Below are 17,679 nucleotides of genomic sequence, written 5' to 3' on the forward strand. Positions count from 1 at the left end.
CAGAAGCCCAGACCTCTCAGATCAGGGATCTGAGACTATGGGGCAATGACCTCCCTATCACCCATCAACAATTTGTGGATGATATCATGCTTTTCTGTCATGTATCACTGTGAGAAGCTCGCCGAATAAAAGAGGTCCTCCTAGCCTTTATGGATGCTTCAGGGACTATGATAAATAATGACAAATCATGCATCTTCTTTTCAATACCTTGGGGACCATCCAATCATATCTTGCTCGGGTTCTTGGTTTTGGCATTGTCTCTCTCCCCTTCAAATATCTTGGAATGCCCTTATCCTTGAATTCCCTAAAAACCTCTTGCTGGCAATCTCTGCTCCAAAAAATCAGTGGGAAACTCAGTAGTTGGGCCTTCAAATTCCTAAGTTTGACCGACCGAACGATCCTCCTCAAAGCCATTCTCCAATCTATTCCGATCTACTAGTTCTCAGGGATGGCAACCCCAAAAACCTCCTGCGCAAAGATGGTGGAAACTTTTAAAAATTTCTTATGGGGAGAAGCCCAACAAGTAAAGAAGTGGGCTTTGGTATCATGGCCCAACCTAACTAAGACCAAGATGGAAGGAGGGCTGGGTCTTCAGGACCCATATACACTGAATCAAGTAATGGGAGCCAAACTATGGTGGCACTGGATTGGAGGCAACCTTGACCTCTGGAAACAAATGTGGACACGTAAATACAACATGCCAACTCGAACAGAAGGTATCCTCAGATATCTTGACCCACCTAAAGACTCAACAATTTGGAACATGGCAGTCCAAAATAGAGATCTCATACAACATGTCTTCTGGGAGATCAGAAATGGGAAAACAGCCTTGTACTAGCAAGAATCATGGAAACAACGAGATAAACTTCTTGGGGGATAGGACTTAAGCGACCTCTTTCTGTACACAAATGGCAGGAACTTCCATATGGTAGATTAGTATTGGAAAGAAGAATCATCTAGTGAAGGATGGAGGAAATGGAAGGAATGCACGGATTGGCCCTAGGCCCCTGAGTTAGAACAATGGAACTAACTGGACAAAGAACTAGAACCTAGGAAGTTTTCTATTGTAAATGGACTAGACATCCTAAGATGGGGATATACTACAAAAGTCACTTTTACTATTAAGGAGGCATATGATCTTAGGACAGGTTGCGAATGGGGGCATCACAATCTCATTTGGAAAAATATTTGGAAAGGAGGTTGGTGGCCGAAGGGGGCCTGCTTCTTATGGTTAGTTTGTAGGGGTCGAATTCTTACCTGGAACCAAATTCAATAAAGGGGTATCTATGGAACTTCATATTACATCCTTTTTATACAGCAAAATGAAGATCTGGAAAACATGTTAAACTCCTGCCCCTTTGCTGAGCAAAAATGGCGATAGGCGGAGGATCTCTTTGGAAGAATGGATTGAGATAACCAAAGCATTAGACTCCGAGACACATACTTGCCTAATCTACACCGACCACTGTGGATATGTGAGTAATAATGAAGCCAAATTTGTTGTTGTTCGACAAGGCCTTCACAAAGCTATCAAATTGGGATACAAGAATATTGTAGTGGAAGGAGACTCCAAGTTAGTAATCAACGCGGTTAAAAAACTGAGCTAGGGAGCTAAATGGGACAAGCTCAGCCATAGCTGGAGAACTACAAGATTAGTCCAAGAGATAGGAGATTTTATACATAATTATGACTATATTATCACCAACCATGTAAGGAGAGAGGGGAATAGACCCTCAGACTTCCTTGCAAATTGGGGGTGTGCTCACCAAAATGACCCCCTTGAGATAACTTGGCTGCCTCAACCCATGGATGGGAGGTTCAGGCCCTTGGAAGTGATCCTAGAGCAAGATAGGAGACACAGATCTCAGTGCCTCCAAACACCTGACCAGACCCCCGATTGGGGTGCGAGACGAAGGGCAACCCCATCAAGTCTGAATGAATGCAAAGTACGTCGAGGTACACACCCACCACCCCCCACACGCTCGAGGCGATGGGTGTTGTGGCTCCCTGCATGCGTAAGGTTAATACAACAATGGAAGGTGGCAGAGTTAGTATGTTAAGGTTTGAATTTGGCGGCAAGTGCTCCAAGAGGTTTGTAGGTTGTCTTAGTGCCCAAGAGATTGTAGTGTGGACGAGGGATTTCGTAGAAAGAGAAGCGCAATGGCTCCAGAAGAGGCGGTGGACTCTTTAGCTACAGGCGAGGGTAACTTGGTATGCAAATTATTTATTCTCCCCCTCCTCCATGCATCCGAGTGTCTGGTTTTGGGATTGGGTTTTGCATGGGGTTGAATTGTCTGTGGGTGGGAGTAAATTGAGGTGGTGGAAGCCCCTAGATTCAGTAGATTGGCATCATTATGTTATCCTAACGAGTATAGCCTTTGTGTCGATTTTCTATGAAATTATCCTCCCCCGAATGGGGTTATTTTGGATATGGGACAGTGGTGTCAACCCTGGGGAATGTTGTTGTATGGCCTGGTTCGAAGACCTTGGGGTTTGGGGTTGGGTCGCCTTCAACTCTACATATAGGGTCTGCTTTACTATTTTTTATGGGGTTGAAAGGAAACCTGCATCCCTGCATAACTGGTGGAATCGACATGGTAACGACTTGGCTGGTTGGATTGCTTGGCTTCGCACCCATGGCCTGTGTAAAAGCTTTCGTGGGGTCGCATTTGTGGTGTTGCACCGCCCTGGGTTTGGGAATTATCATAATGTGTTTGGAGCTGGCTATGATGGGCTCTTAATTTCTGTTTCTGGTTGTTATGCAAATGGGCCTGGGGGTAAAGAAATTGAATTCCTGGGTGGGTTGGAGGACCTCGATGGGAGGCAGGGAATGCGAGTGGCGGAGAGCCAAAGTTTAATATTAAGGCAATTACAGTTTCTTTCTCCCATGGCGGGTGCGTGGGGAGGTAGGCTCACTTGGGAGCGAAGGGATTTTGGGCTCGAACCCCTCCCTGTACAGGGATCTGGAAACACCCATTTTCTCACCAAGTACCGGGACCGAATTGTGATGGCAAGGGCAGTGAAGGCAAGAGGCCATGGAAGTAGGCCTTGAGCGGCTGAGCAGGATGAACAACCTAGTTCCTCAGGTGGAAGAAGAGGTTGTAAGCCAGTCGCCAACCTCATTAATGAAGCTGTCAATGCATACTATGAAGGGACCAGTGAAGAAATTAGGAGACTGATCGAAGAATGGGCAGCGGACCTGAACCGTTAGGGGAGTGCGACAGATATAGATATGGAGGATAGGACTAACGAGCGATGGTGCAGGAATTCCAAATGCAAAAACAGGATGGATGCCTCGGTCGCATCGAGGGTCACTTCCCATGTCTTCTCTCACAATCAGTGCTGCCTGGTTCTAAGGCCAAGGCCCCGACTCTGGTCGAATCCACTTCTGCTGAGCAAGATGAATAGGATGATAGATGGTTTTTAATTTTTGACTAGCTCATATGTGGATAGCGTTTAATTTTCAGTTTGAAGTTGTATATGTTTATAGGCAAATATAATATGGATAAGGATATGATATACAAACTTATATAGCTTGGGTAGAAAGACTTATCACTTTTTGTTACTAAATGGCTTATCATGTGGTTAGGTGGCCCTTGGTTTCCGCTGGGCAAGTTGAGATCACCTAACTAGTTTAAAGTGGTTGTAACTTGTTTATTTATTAATGAAAATGGAAAGATCTACCAAGCTTACAAAAACAAAATATTTAACATTGCCAATACTTTATTATTATTATTATTTATCTATTCCATTAATATTTAATTATTGATTATTTAATTTTTAAAAACATACTATTATGTTTATGTATTATATTAATGTTTTTAAACCTTTTATATATATATATATAAATTTGTTATTCAATAATATAAGTAAAGTAATTTAAATTGATAAAATTGTTAATTTTTAATAAGGAAAATATTCATTTTCTTCAAATACTTTTTACAATAATTAAGCAATATTAACATTATATATAAATCTATTTTAAAATGATTTCAAATAAATATCAAATAGAAAAAAGGCCAATACTCTTATTGTTTTTAAATTATCAATTAAAAAAGAAACTACAAAAAAATTTCAAAATAGCTTTCTTATTGTTTTTAAATTATCAATTAAAAAAGAAACTACAAAAAAATTTCAAATATAACTTTCTTTTTGTTTTTAAATTATCAATTAAAAAAGAAACTACAAAAAGATTTCAAATATAACTTCCTTATTACTTGGGAGATGGAAATGAAGAGCTATACTGGGTTATAAATGAATTGTGACTATGCACACTGCAGCGACACTCAACGTTTTTTTTTTTACTTGTGAAACCTTGCTTTGATACCAATTTGTTGGAAAGGTGGAGGAGACAAAGCATGAATTCACACACAAAACACACGAGCTGCGACTCTTCTATTTATCACACAAAACATGATGCTTACAATGAACCTGGTGAAGGGTATTTATCCTTTTCCAACTAGTGACTTGCCTAAAATATCTTGACATGCAACCATATAAAACCACACATTAAAAGACTTTTCTATTTATCACATTAAAAGTCTTTTCTATTTATAAGTAAATGATTTAAAGAAAACATTTCATAACAAATTAATCTCATATCACCTTAATTCACAATGTAATGGATAATGCAAGAACAAATTAAGAAAATGAAAAGATAAATATCTTAAATTTTAAGTGTATAAAAAGTCTGTCAATTCAATGTTCAATTGAGTGGATACTTCATTTAAATATAGGTAGATGATTTCCTATATGTTTCTATAATAATATGCTATAACAATGAATTTAACTTCGGGTCAGATATTCCAATTGAAAATGAAGGTAATGTTCAAAGTGAAGGATATGTTTAAAGTGAAGGTAATGTTATGAAAATGCTCTTCATTAATATTATGGAACCTTTATAAGTAAATGATTTAAATAAAACATTTCATAACAAATTAACCTCATATCACCTTAATTCACAATGTAATGGATAATGCAAGAATGAATTAAGAAAATGAAAAGATAATTATCTTAAATTTTAAGTGTAGAAAGAGTCTGTCAGTTCAATGTTCAAATGAGTGGATACTTTATTTAAATATAGGTAGATGATTTCCTATATGTTTCTATAATAATATGCTATAGCAATGAATTTAACTTCGGGTCAGATATTCTAGTTCACGCTTAGTAAATAAACTAATAGAACAATATTGAAGTGCATTGTAATAACTTAGACTTCCAAGAAAACTTAGAATAAAAAATCAAAGTTCTTTTCTTTAGAATAGTTGTATTGTATTACATAAGCCCTATCCTCCACCCGTAGCCACACAATTTCTAACTACAAACACTCAAATATAATGAAGTATTGTATTACTTTAAATTGTTGAGGTAAAGGGATCTAAATAATGGACAAAACTCATTACAACTACTTTCATACATACATTGTTTATTTGTTGATAAAAAGGAAGCTTACATAAAAGCAAAGTGATTTAGAGCCCACTTGGTTCTACTCCAGTTTAGTACCACGAAACTTCAATTACATGTTGTTTCTATACATTTCTTCCCCACATTATCACCAAACTAAAATTACATGTTGTTTCTAAACATCTCTTCCCCACATTAACACCAAACTTCATTTCTATGTTGTTTCTAAACATTAATTCCCCACATTGCTATACATGCATTACATTCACTTGGCTTCAAAACATATATTACCCCCAAGACAACAAATATATTTAAATATATGGAGGAGAGCAATGCTTTATCAAAGCAAACACAATATTTTCCAACACGTCTACAAGAAAATAAACATAATTTTTTAACTAGTTATTTCAGATCATAGCATGCCACCAACTTACATTCAAATAAAAACAAAACTTCTCAGTGAGTGTACATTGGTTGGAAAACTCCACTGATAACATATATGATAACGAATTTCTTCTTCCTGCAATAGAATTTTAGAAAATTGAGCTCAAACAATGTGTAACTTCACATTCATCAAAGGTCGCAACAACCTAGTGGACATTTAAAATAGTGAGTAGACTACTATCAAGTGGATTCCAGTGGTATTACTTCACAGTCCAGTTCAATTGTTAATGCAGGTAGAATCTCAAACTAACTGCCATTAATTTGATGAACATATTTCTCAATAAAAAAAATTGGTTTATTAAAATCCAGTTCCAGTTGAACCATAATATGGGTAGCCTGGACCAGGACCTTCTCCACCACTTGTTGTGTGCAATCCTGATGGAACCAGTCGTGGATCTTGGAGGGATGTTGCATATTTTGCATACTGGTTTGAGCTGTATGGTGTTGTGGAGCTTAGAACACCATATTGAGAAGCAGATGAAATTCCTCCATATGTAGGTTGTGTTACATATGGAGGCTGAGATGCATATGCTGAAAGACCTGATGGATATGCTGAGAAACCAATTGGTGGTGGTGCAGAGGTTAGTACCTGTAGACCTGGCTTATGATATGAGTTCAGGCTTGGATAGTTTGTTCCATAAGTTGTCTTCATTTGGGGAGATATTGCAGGTTGTGATGATAGCTTCTCCTTTTGACCATCAGCTACAAGTTTCACAGTAACAGTCCTTCCCTGCATGCCAATCACAAAACATAGGTGTCTAGATCAACAACTTCCCTTCAACTAATATGACCAACATTATCCATTACTAGCTATCACTTACATCAATGATTTTGTTCGATTCCTTAAGAGCCTGCTTTGTAGCCTCGACAGTCTTAAAAGTCACAAATGCAAATACCCTGCTGGTGACAAATACATACCATTAACCAAGACAAATACAACCAAACGATCTAGGACTTGGAAAAACATGCATAAATATCTAACAACAGAAGCATGTTAAATTGCCCATCATAAAGCAAACGATGTATATTAGATTTGTAACCTGGACTTTTTGGTATTCTTATCATATGCAACTGAACCTTCTTCTATCTCTCCATATTTGGAAAAAACTTCTAGAAGCTTATCATTGGCTATGTCATATGAAAGAACACTAATGTAAAGTTTTCTTTGAGCCTAATTTGCACTTTGACTAGGACCTATGCTCGCCACTTCCAGCCAGATTGCTTACAGTAATTCTCCCCTGTAAAATAAACAACAATGGATATAAAAATTACCAAAAATAGGTGTTAAATAATGAATCAGAGTTGTTTGATGATCTATCTTCTGCCCTATGTAAAAATGGAGTACCATAGAATTTGAGAAGTCTCAAGACTCAGAGAAAACTGTAATATATAAATGGAATACCACTTTTAGCAACAAAAATCTTTTTGCGTTCCACTTTCTTCAGTTTCCAAGGCAGTTATTATGAGAAGATATCTGGGGTCGCAATGGGTTCCCCCCTCTCACCAATAGTCGCCAATTTATACATGGAGTATTTTGAGAAAAAGGCTCTTGACTCTTATCCCTTGAAACCAACATGGTGGAAAAGATTTGTTGACGACACTAACTTAAAATGGACCCATGGTAGGATGGAGCTTGAGAAGTTTTTTAATCACCTTAACTCTATCTCTTCAGAAATTAAGTTTACTATGGAGCTTGAAGAAAAAGGTAAAATTCCATTCTTAGATGTCCTCGTGATCAAAAAGGAGGATGGTACTTTGGGACACCAAGTCTTTAGGAAGAAAACCCACACTGAGAGCTACCTTCATGCTGATTCGTACCATCATCCATCCCAAAAATTTGGGGTCCTTAACACTCTTGCTGTTAGAGCCCTCAGAATCTCCGACGTCGATCACCTTGATGAGGAGATTAAGCACTTAACCTCTGTCTTTAAAGATATAGGATACAAGGAAAAATATATTAAGAAAGCTATAAAAAGGGTTGAAGGAAGGTCCTCTCTAGGGACCCTAAAGAAAATTGCGGGACAATTTATCTTCCATTCATTCAAAAAGTTACAGATAAAATCGCCAAGGTTCTAAGAAAGGAGGACATATTCACTCAATTTACGACTTGTGGAACAATTAAGCAGAAGATGAGATTTGTCAAGGATAGCATCGATCAGAAACAACTCAAGGGAGTTTATAAGATTGATTGTTCTTGTGGCAAAATTTATATTGGAGAGACAGGGCGTTCCTTAAAAACTAGACTTAAAGAACATGGAGCAGATATCAAGAATGGGAGATCACACACTTCAGCACTTGCAGAGCACTCCTAAAAAACCAAGCATCATGTTTGTCTTGAGAGCACCAAGATTATCGCTAGGGAAGATCATTATCAAAAAAGGAAAATCAGAGAGGCGCTTGAGATTAGGAAATGTCTAAATAACCTCAATAGGGATGGTGGGAATGAGATAAGTGGAAATTGGTTTCTAGTGATTAGGCATATCAGCACTTCCAGGTCTTCTAAGGTATAGTACTCTAGGTATGAACCCTCTTTTCTAACCTAACTCTCTAATTATTTATGAAACATAAATAAATAAATAAATAAATACTTATAAACATTAATAAGTGGATTTAATTAATAATTAAAAATTACCTCTTATAAGAAATTTTTAATTTTTTTTAAAAATTGTAACAAACTCATCAACAATTAAGTATTAATTATTAATAAATAAATAGTTTATTATTTATTTATAATATGTATTCATAATCATTATTAACTAAATAATTATTAATTAATTAATAATAATATTATTATTTATTAGTTATAATCATTATTATTTTATTTATAATAAATAAAAATTAATTCTATTTATAAAAAATTAAGACTCTCTTATTATTACTAGTAGACATTAATATTAATTTAACATAATAATTCTAATAGTTATATATTTCATTATAAAATTAATATAATGTAAATAAATAAATCGTTGTTAGTCATTTATTATTAATATTACTTATAAATTAATTAATTTTTCACTTTTAATAAAATTTTATCAATATTAATTTACTAATAATTAAAATCAAAATTTATTAATTTATTGTTTTTTTTTTTTTTTTTCCATGGAAAAATTCATAATTTCATTAGAGAAAGAAATTACATTTTGTAGATGCATATGCATATTCTAATATTTCTATCAACATAAAACAGATACGATGAAATATCAAAGCCAACTACCAAGGTCATCAGGGTAGTACCCCAACAAAGTCAGGGAGGAGTCCAAAAAATAAAACATAAACAATCATGTATATATTATCTTGGTCCACACAGGGAGATAATACCAAAAATAAGTGCAGATCCAGTCATATTGGCCTCATATCAGTTCATAAATAACAAAATATATATGTACAATATCTGAAATAACTGTCCAAAAATTAGACCATAATGTCCATAAAGGGTCCGTGATAGTACTGGTAGCTAACTCCATCTATCTGCTCAATGATCAATCAGATGCCCTTCTCCCGGTTTTTGCCTTCTTTGGAAAGACGGTCAGCCTCTGTGTTCCGCTCCCTGTAGATGTGATTACATGAAAAGAAATCAAAATTGGAGATCAATCTTAAAGCTTCATCAAGAATGTGTCTTAATGAAAAAGACCAGCAATAGGAACACTTATTTAACCAGTCGCAGACAATCATAGAGTCACCAAATAGTTGTAGAGCATGGCAGTTCTTCTCGGTAGCAAATCAGATGATGTAATAGGCTACTGATAGTTCAACAAAGTTATTTGTGCCCCCTCTCAATCCCATGGAAATCCTGTAAGTGTGCCTGTCTGATAGGTGTAGAATAGCCCCCCCCACAACCTTCCCCATGCACAGCCCCATCAAAATATGCCAGGGACGGATGGGATCAATCAGTTCCTGAGTGATGATGCGGGTTCTAGTTATGGGCGAGTCATCCGGGATGAGGTAATAATATGCTTTGATCAAGGCTGCAATTATGGTCCATCTAGGCAGGGAATGTTGGAAAATGAGCTGATTATGGGCAATCCAGACAGCCCAACAGAACAATAAAGGGAGGTTCCTCAATTTGGGGGGTGTAACAGAGGAATACCAATTCTTCCAGGCCTCGTCCAGGGTGCTCGGATGCCAAGTATAAATAGAAGGAATAGCCGATGATACAAGGTTCCATAAGTGGCGAATGACCAAGCAGTTCAAGAAAATGTGGGAAGCAGTTTCACCCTCCTTATTGCAGAAATGACACCAGTGTGGGCCAAAGAAGGATCGCTTCATCAGGTTGTCCCCCGTTGGAATTCTATTTCGCAGAATGCACCACATTAAAAGTCTAGATCTAGGAGGCGCCTTGAGTTTCCAGAGGTGTTTCCACCACTTGTGTAGTATGGGGGGCTTTTGAGGTTCCGCCAGCACAATGTATCCCTCCTTTGGAGTGTATCTCCCTGATTTCGCCAGTGCCCAGATGATCTCGTCATCACCCCTAGTCAATCGGATATGAGCCTCTAGGAGGGCTTGTATATAGTTCCTCCAGTGCTGCTGCCATGGTGGAGGAATGTTGAGTTGAATATTGGATTTCCAAGCCTGTTGAAGAAAAGAGGTGTTGTTCTCATCAGCAATGTGTTCAAGGTGTGTGATTTGTTGCTCCCTTAGGTGCAATAAGAGATCTGGAGGTAATCTGTGCATATTTCCGTAGCCAATCCATGGGTCAATACCAATGCGAACCCTGTTTCCCGAATGAATTCTCCAAGTGATGCCCACGCGGATGGGATCCAAATTTTTCAGAAAAACCTTCCAAATGATCGAAATACCTATGTAGAGCCTTGCGAGTCTTCTAATCCATTCTAGTACATGAGCAGGGGTGATATATTTCGAGTAGGACACTCTTGTCCATAGGTTGTCCAATGCAACGAATTGCCAACCAAGTTTGGCAGCCAGGGTTGAGGAAAATTCATCAAGCTTTTTGAGTCCCCAGCCACCCCATTTTTTGGAAGTGTGAGTGCATCCCATTTAGCCCAAGCAAATATTCTTCCCAGCTGATTACCCCTCCATAAGAATCTGCAACAAAGATTTTGTATTCTTGCCAGAATGCCCCTAGGAATCCAAGCAAGTGACATCCAATAGACTGGGGTCGCTTCCAGAACACTCTTGATGAGTGTCAAATGGCCTGCTCGAGATAGGAATCTTAAATACCAAGTATTTAGCTGCTTTTCCAACTTAGCAATGAGCCAAGGCCAGTCTGCAATCTTATATCCTATCGGCTTTAACTTATATCCCAAATATTTCAGCCCCTCCTCTAGAGCAATCAAAGAAAAGTTAAATCTGTGGAGTGTATAATGTATTTCGTGCTGAGTGCAGGTTGCAACTGTCAATGTAGATTTTCCTTCATTGATGATCATACCACTGGCCTTTTGAAACAAGGAAAATATATCTCTGATCGATGTTATATCCCCCACACTTCCATTGAGAAATATCAGCACGTCATCCACAAAAAGAAGGTGTGTGAGCGTGCAATCATCTGTAATCTTAATACCAGAAAGTTTGCCTCTCCGATCCTCTTCTGTTATTAACCATCCAAGGCCTTCCATTATCAAGAGGAAAAGCAGAGGGGAGAGAGGACACCCTTGTCGTAGGCCACGGGTCGATGAAAAGATAGGGGATGCACTCCCGTTGACCAAAACACTGAAAGGTATGTTAGTGATGCATCCCATTATCCACTTGATGAAAATAAAAGGAAAACCAAGGTGGGTAAGAAGCATTCTCAGATATAACCAGTTCACCCAGTCAAAAGCTTTAGATAAATCCACCTTCATTATCATACCTTTGCCTTTCTTGCCGTGAAGAGTGTGTAATACCTCTTGTGCCGTTCCTATCGCTTCATGAATTTGTCTATCCTTCAGGAACACAAATTGTTCAGGCAGGATGTGCTTAGATAAGATGGGCTTCCATCTGTTTGCAATAATTTTGAATATAATATTATACAAACAGTTACAGAGTGAAATAGGGTGAAATTCTTCAAAGGTGGATGGATTGTCAACCTTCGGGATTAGAGCAATGAAAGTAGATGAGATGGCAACTTCCAACCATCCCGAAATCCGAGACTCCTCCACAACTCTGAGTAGATCTGGTCCTATCAACTCAAAAATTTCCAAGTAAAATTCGATGGACCATCCATCAGGTCCAGGTATTTTGTCCTTGCTGAACCACTTTAATGTATCCTCCAGTTCCCCCAGAGTGACCTCCTGAATCAATTCCTCCTCCTCGTCTTGTTCCACATATATTGGAAGAGTTGTGCAACCCTGATAATTTCTGCTAAGTTGATCTCCTCGGGGTCACTGTAGGTCCGCTTAAAGTGTGAGTTTGCTAGAGAGGCAAGCTGGGGGAAAGTATGTGCTGTCCTTCCCTGTTCATCTTGCATTTGCCAAATAGTGTTGACAACTTTCTGTCCATTTGCAAATTTATGAAAGAATTTAGTATTTGCATCCCCTTCTTGAATCCAGATGGCTCTGCTTCTCAATCTCCATTTATCTTCCTTTTCTTTTAGGTTCTTTCCACGGGCTGAGCAGAGGGACGTGATGTGATTCTTGTGCTCCTCAGATCTGTAAAGTCCTCCTTGCTCTTTTTCAAATATCTGCAGTTCATTCTCAATCAGTTTCAATGATTGATCATCCTGTAGTCTTTTTTGATGGGCCCAATTTTTAGAAAACTTCTTCAGCTCCGTTAAGTTGCTAATAAATTCGGTTGAAGCTGTGCCTCCAACCCCTGGTGGGTTTGCTTTCCAAAATTCAGTGACCTTGCTGATATATGAAGCATCCTTAAGCCAGATAGAACTGAACTTAAAAGGAACCTTCGGCCTGTCCCTTCCTCATCCGATTTCCATGTAAATTGGCAAGTGATCAGAGAGCCCACCAGTCCCAACCCATTGTCTAATATTGTGGCCCATATCCATAACCTGTTCCTTGACCAGAAATCGATCCAACCTCCTAGAAAGGCCACTATCACCCACCCTATTATTCCTCCAAGTGGCCTGTAATTTTGCGACTGGGATGTCTATCAGGTGGTGAAGTTCCAAAATAGTTGAGAAGTAGTCTGAGAGAGAGTCCTTTTGAGATCTCTAAACCCAAGATCCAGCGTAGCCTATAGAAAAATTTAGATCCCCACCGACAATTAGGTTCCCAACAGAGAATTGTTCCAAACCAAGTAGGTGGTCCCAGAAGGCAGGGCGATTCAGGAAAGGTCCATAAATATTGACAACTCTGAAGGGGATCCCCAACTCAGCATAGTGTACATAGACCCCAATAAAACCCTGCCCACCCCAGCACCTGATTTCTTTAATAGTTCTAGAATTGATGCCCAAAGTGAGTCCACCAGATCAATTATGTGCATCCAATCCTGAAAATCTCCAACTCGACAGAGAAAGTTCCAGGGTTCGAGCAATTTCACTGGATTGTCCCAAGGTCTCCTGAAGGAAAATGATATCCAATGGGTCGGCAGTGAGTAGCCGATGGAGTGCTAATTTTTTGTCGGGCCTAGCAAGCCCTCTACAATTGAAGGATAGGATCTTCATGGAGGGGGTTCGCGCAGGGTTGTTCTTGCTCTAAGAACCCCAGTGATAGTAGATTTCTTTCCCAAAGCAATGTCAACGTTAGCTTGAGCTTGTGCAATTTTGAAATCAGAAGGACGACCTTGGGAGGGTTTGGTAGCCAGGGGGGTGGAGAATGTCTAGTCCAACCTGGTCCATAGTCGAAAGCCTCGAACGAGACTGGGTAATGTATCGAGGGGCAGAGGTCTCCGACAATGTAGTCGAGGACTGCGGGGGGTGTTACAAAGCAATGTGGGGGGAGTGGGGGTATAAGAGGTGAGGGGAGGGTTAATGGCACATATACTAGTTACAGGGGAATCTAGAGAGATATCAGTGCCCAGACTCAATAACTGTTCAGATATTGTATTATGAATATCAGAAAAGCATTGTGTGGTGGGTAAGTGATAGGAAAGCGTACCCGAAGAAAAGGAATCTCCCGAGGCCGTCGCTGCAGTGCCAGGAACAGGTGGAGGGGGACGGTGAGGCGGTCGACCACGCTTCCTCAGAGTGTTCTGGGCCTGCTCCACTGAACGCTGACCAGGGCTCGATAATGTGCCTGTTCCCCCAGAGTGAGGAGTAGAAATCCGATGAAATTCCTTAGTGGCTCGAGGCAATTCATCTCTAGCAGGGTCTCCATGAGATAGAGCATCCTGATCCGACATAACGTGGGAAAAATTCCTCACTGATTTCCTGCTATTCACTTTGTTCAGTGGGCAATCTTTGAAAAGGTGCCCCACCTCGTGGTAGCGCCTACATCTGAAGGGAACCCCTTCATATTCCAGCATTTGTCTCCGTGTCGCATCCCTCCATTGTATATTGATGTATTCAGAGAGTCCTCCCAAGAGGTCCATGTGAACTAAGATTCTGGCATAAGCCATTCTTCCTAAGGTGATATAAGATTCATCATGTGTAAGGTACGTACCCATGGTGTCCCCAATCTGTCTAAATATTTGCTCAATCCAGAAATGTACAGGGAGACCCGGGAGACGTACCCAAACCGGTCTAGTCCCCACCTTTTCTGTCTCTGGGTCGAATAATGGAGTCCATCTCCGAAGGAGGACAAGTGCTTGGTCAATGTGCCAAATTGTAGTAAGGACCCACATGGTTTGGGCAATGCTATTGAAGCGCAATGAAAACCAACCCTTCATAAAGGTTTGTACATGAGGGGGTTCCAACAGATGGTGTCCCCAGACTTCCATCGTCCACTCCTGTAACCTCTCAATGCTGTAGTGTCTGCCCCTAACATGTCCAACCAGAACCTTTTCGGTCGAGTCCATTGCCTCATTGAAAGGTGTGTCTTCAGCTAGTTTTAAGAATATTTCGTTGCTGCTCAAGGGGAGGCATTTCCTCCTTTTTGATGTCTCGGTTAGTTTATTGTTCAATGTTGCCACCGTCCTATCCTCCGGGCCATCCACTAGTGCAGCCTTATCTTTCCCTGTCAAAGGCACTTTATCCTTTAGATTGTCGAAGTACCTTGAGATGATGTCAATGTCCGTGAAATTGCCCTGTGGAGGGTTTCCAAGGTCTTGTGGAGTCGTAAGAACCGGTGCCCTGCTGTCTGATGCGAGATGGAACCCTACCGAGGGTTTATTTAACTCATTCCCCATAGGAAGCAAACCTAAGCCCTGCCCAAGAGCCTATGTGTATTTCGCACTCCCGTACAACGCCTGCTATATGGGTTCCCTAAGCAGTTGAGGACCCGCGAATTTTCGTATGGCTGTGGCTTCTGGAGCTATTGAAATAGTGGGTATGTGCTGCGGAGTGAGTGAGGGTAGGGCTTCAATCTCTGTAGCCAGATCTTGCTCAAAAGTTAGATAATCGTCCACTGTTGACCTGGCCTGTGGCCATATCAGCAGCTGTTCCGTAGAAACCGCGGTGAAAACGTCTTTTGCCTCCATAACTGTCGAGAAATCAAGCTGACAGTTGCCTGAAGGAATGTCAGTGGGGGACCAAAAACGATCTAGGGGTAATCAAAGGTTAAACTAATCCATTCATAAACCGTATGCAGGTAAGGTGTAACTTAAACAAAGCTGCGAAGAGGCCGGAAATCGCACTGGTGTGTCGTAAAAAAAACCGCGGTGAGTAAACCTGTATTCTGGGTACCCAAACCCCCGTCTGCCTTGTGAACCTGCATCTAATCAGCAAGAAACATAAGGTTACGGAGATGTGTGGAGACCTACCTCAGTGCTCTTGTGAAATCTAACACAGTGACAGAAGAAAACCTGTCCCACCATGACTGTTAACCAAGAAATAACCTGCACTAAACCCTAGTTCTACCATGATCGCCTTCGGGAGCTCTCTAACTGTGTTTCATTTGGCAAGTTATGAAATATAGGTTTATTGTTTCTTACTAAAAAATATATTAATTTATTACATATTTCATAAAATAATTTAATAATAAGTTTTATAAAATTAATTAGGTTAAGGATGTAAATTTCACTTAAAGTAAAAATCTTTAGGAAATAAACTTAGAAATATTGGATATTTGATAATAAAAATTAAAAGAAATGATTATTAAATATTACTTGTTAATAAAACAACTACATTTAATATAATAAATTAAATATTTTTATCTTTTGATTAGTCTCATGTAGGCTTAGGTTTAGTTTTTAAAAATTAGGCGATTTTTGTTTTTATGCATTAGGTATTTATGTGTTCTGGTTGGTAAGCTCCTCCTTCAATCTATCACTTCTGTCCTAAAGATGGATTCCTGTTGGGATTCAAAACGTCGACAAGAGGCACACAATACTGTGGATGATCCGAATAAAAAATATCTAATAGTTGGATTGCTTCATTTTTCTTCAAACAAGTTTGGGGTTTTGTGGTAAGTTAAATTTTGTTGTCTCCCCAACACCAGTGAAATGTTTTTTGAAATAACAGTGATATTACCTGATACATATTCAATTAAAACTATAAAGATATTATTAGTGGCACAATAAATACAATTTAGAATTGTAAGGAGGTATCAATGTCCTAGGTGAAGATGCCTGCAAATGAAACAATGATTGCTCTATTTGAAATAAATCATAAACATCAAAAGGTACTGAAGGGAGACATTCAAATTTAAATGCATGCATGTCTATAATGTTGGTGAAAACAATGGTCAAGATGCCTGGAAAGTCTTCATGGGATATAATATTGATAAAGTAGAAGCAACTGGGAAAATAAACATGCTTAATCCTTTAATGACAATATCCTTCAAATTCAATAAGATATCGGTGGACAAATACAAAGCATAAAAAAAAAAACAAAATTTACAAGACTGACAAAGGAAATACATACATCAATAGTCTTGCTAGGCTCCTTCAATTCCCTTTGGGCAGAATCCATATGCTTAAATGTGACAAAGCCAAATCCTCGTGACTTTCCTGATGTCTTATCCATAATAACAACACCTTCTTCAATCTCCCCATACTGTTCAAATGCCTGAGAGGAAATATACATGCATTACATTCACTTGTCTTCAAAACATATATTACCCCCAAGACAACAAATATATTTAAATATATGGAGGAGAGCAATGCTTTATCAAAGCAAATAGCAAGTCTTCTAGAATCAATGCAGTCAGGCTCTTGGCTAATGCTCTACGGGTCCGGGCGTAGCAGGACACTCATGACTTTAAAGAAAGTGAGAGAGTAGCTATCAAGGGAGGTTTTCGTTTGGGTGAGAGAGGAGTATGAATGGGTTCGACTTGGGCCTCGTCGTTGATAGTATCTTGTAGACCCTTTTTTAGTTACCAGTTCTGTAAAAAAGAAGATCTAACTCTTATGATTTAAGAGCAAGAAACAGGGTAAGACCCTGGAGACAAAGTAAGACCCTAGAGACAGAGTAAGACCCTAGAAAAAAGTTGTAAATCTATATTAAGCAACCTACAAACAAATGTGTGGTATATGTGAACTAAGTTAGATACAGAGTTGATTGTTGTCTTCTTGTAGGGGAAAAAATTATACTTCAACTTTATAAATGTCTTCTTGCAAGGGATAATATATCTACAACTAGAAACAGATTTTAGACAGTCTTCTTGCTGCCAGGAGAAAAAATCTCTAATATAGTTGTTTGGTATATGTGTATTAAACAACCTAGGCACAAAGTAAGGCCCTAGAAACCGCAGTTTGGTATATGTGTATTAAGCCTTTAAACATACATGTAATTAAACATAAAGCAAAGAAAAAAAGCACTGTAAGTTTTAAATCATTTGAGAGAATTCACATTCCTATCCACCCTCAAAATCCCTATTTCATAGTAAAAATTAATGAGAATATTCA

General features: G+C 38.9%; 1 pseudogene; it reads right to left on the reverse strand.

Annotated features, from left to right (window-relative positions):
* Positions 1–6,145: 6,145 nt before the first annotated feature.
* On the reverse strand, positions 6,146–17,037 carry LOC149166762 (UBP1-associated protein 2C-like; annotated as a pseudogene).
* Between the last annotated feature and the right edge of the window lie 642 nt (positions 17,038–17,679).

The sequence above is a fragment of the Pinus tabuliformis genome, chromosome 5_1, assembly GCF_031772625.1.
Source record: "Pinus tabuliformis cultivar Carrire ecotype Pingquan chromosome 5_1, CPIR1, whole genome shotgun sequence".
Taxonomy (NCBI): Eukaryota; Viridiplantae; Streptophyta; class Pinopsida; order Pinales; family Pinaceae; genus Pinus; species Pinus tabuliformis.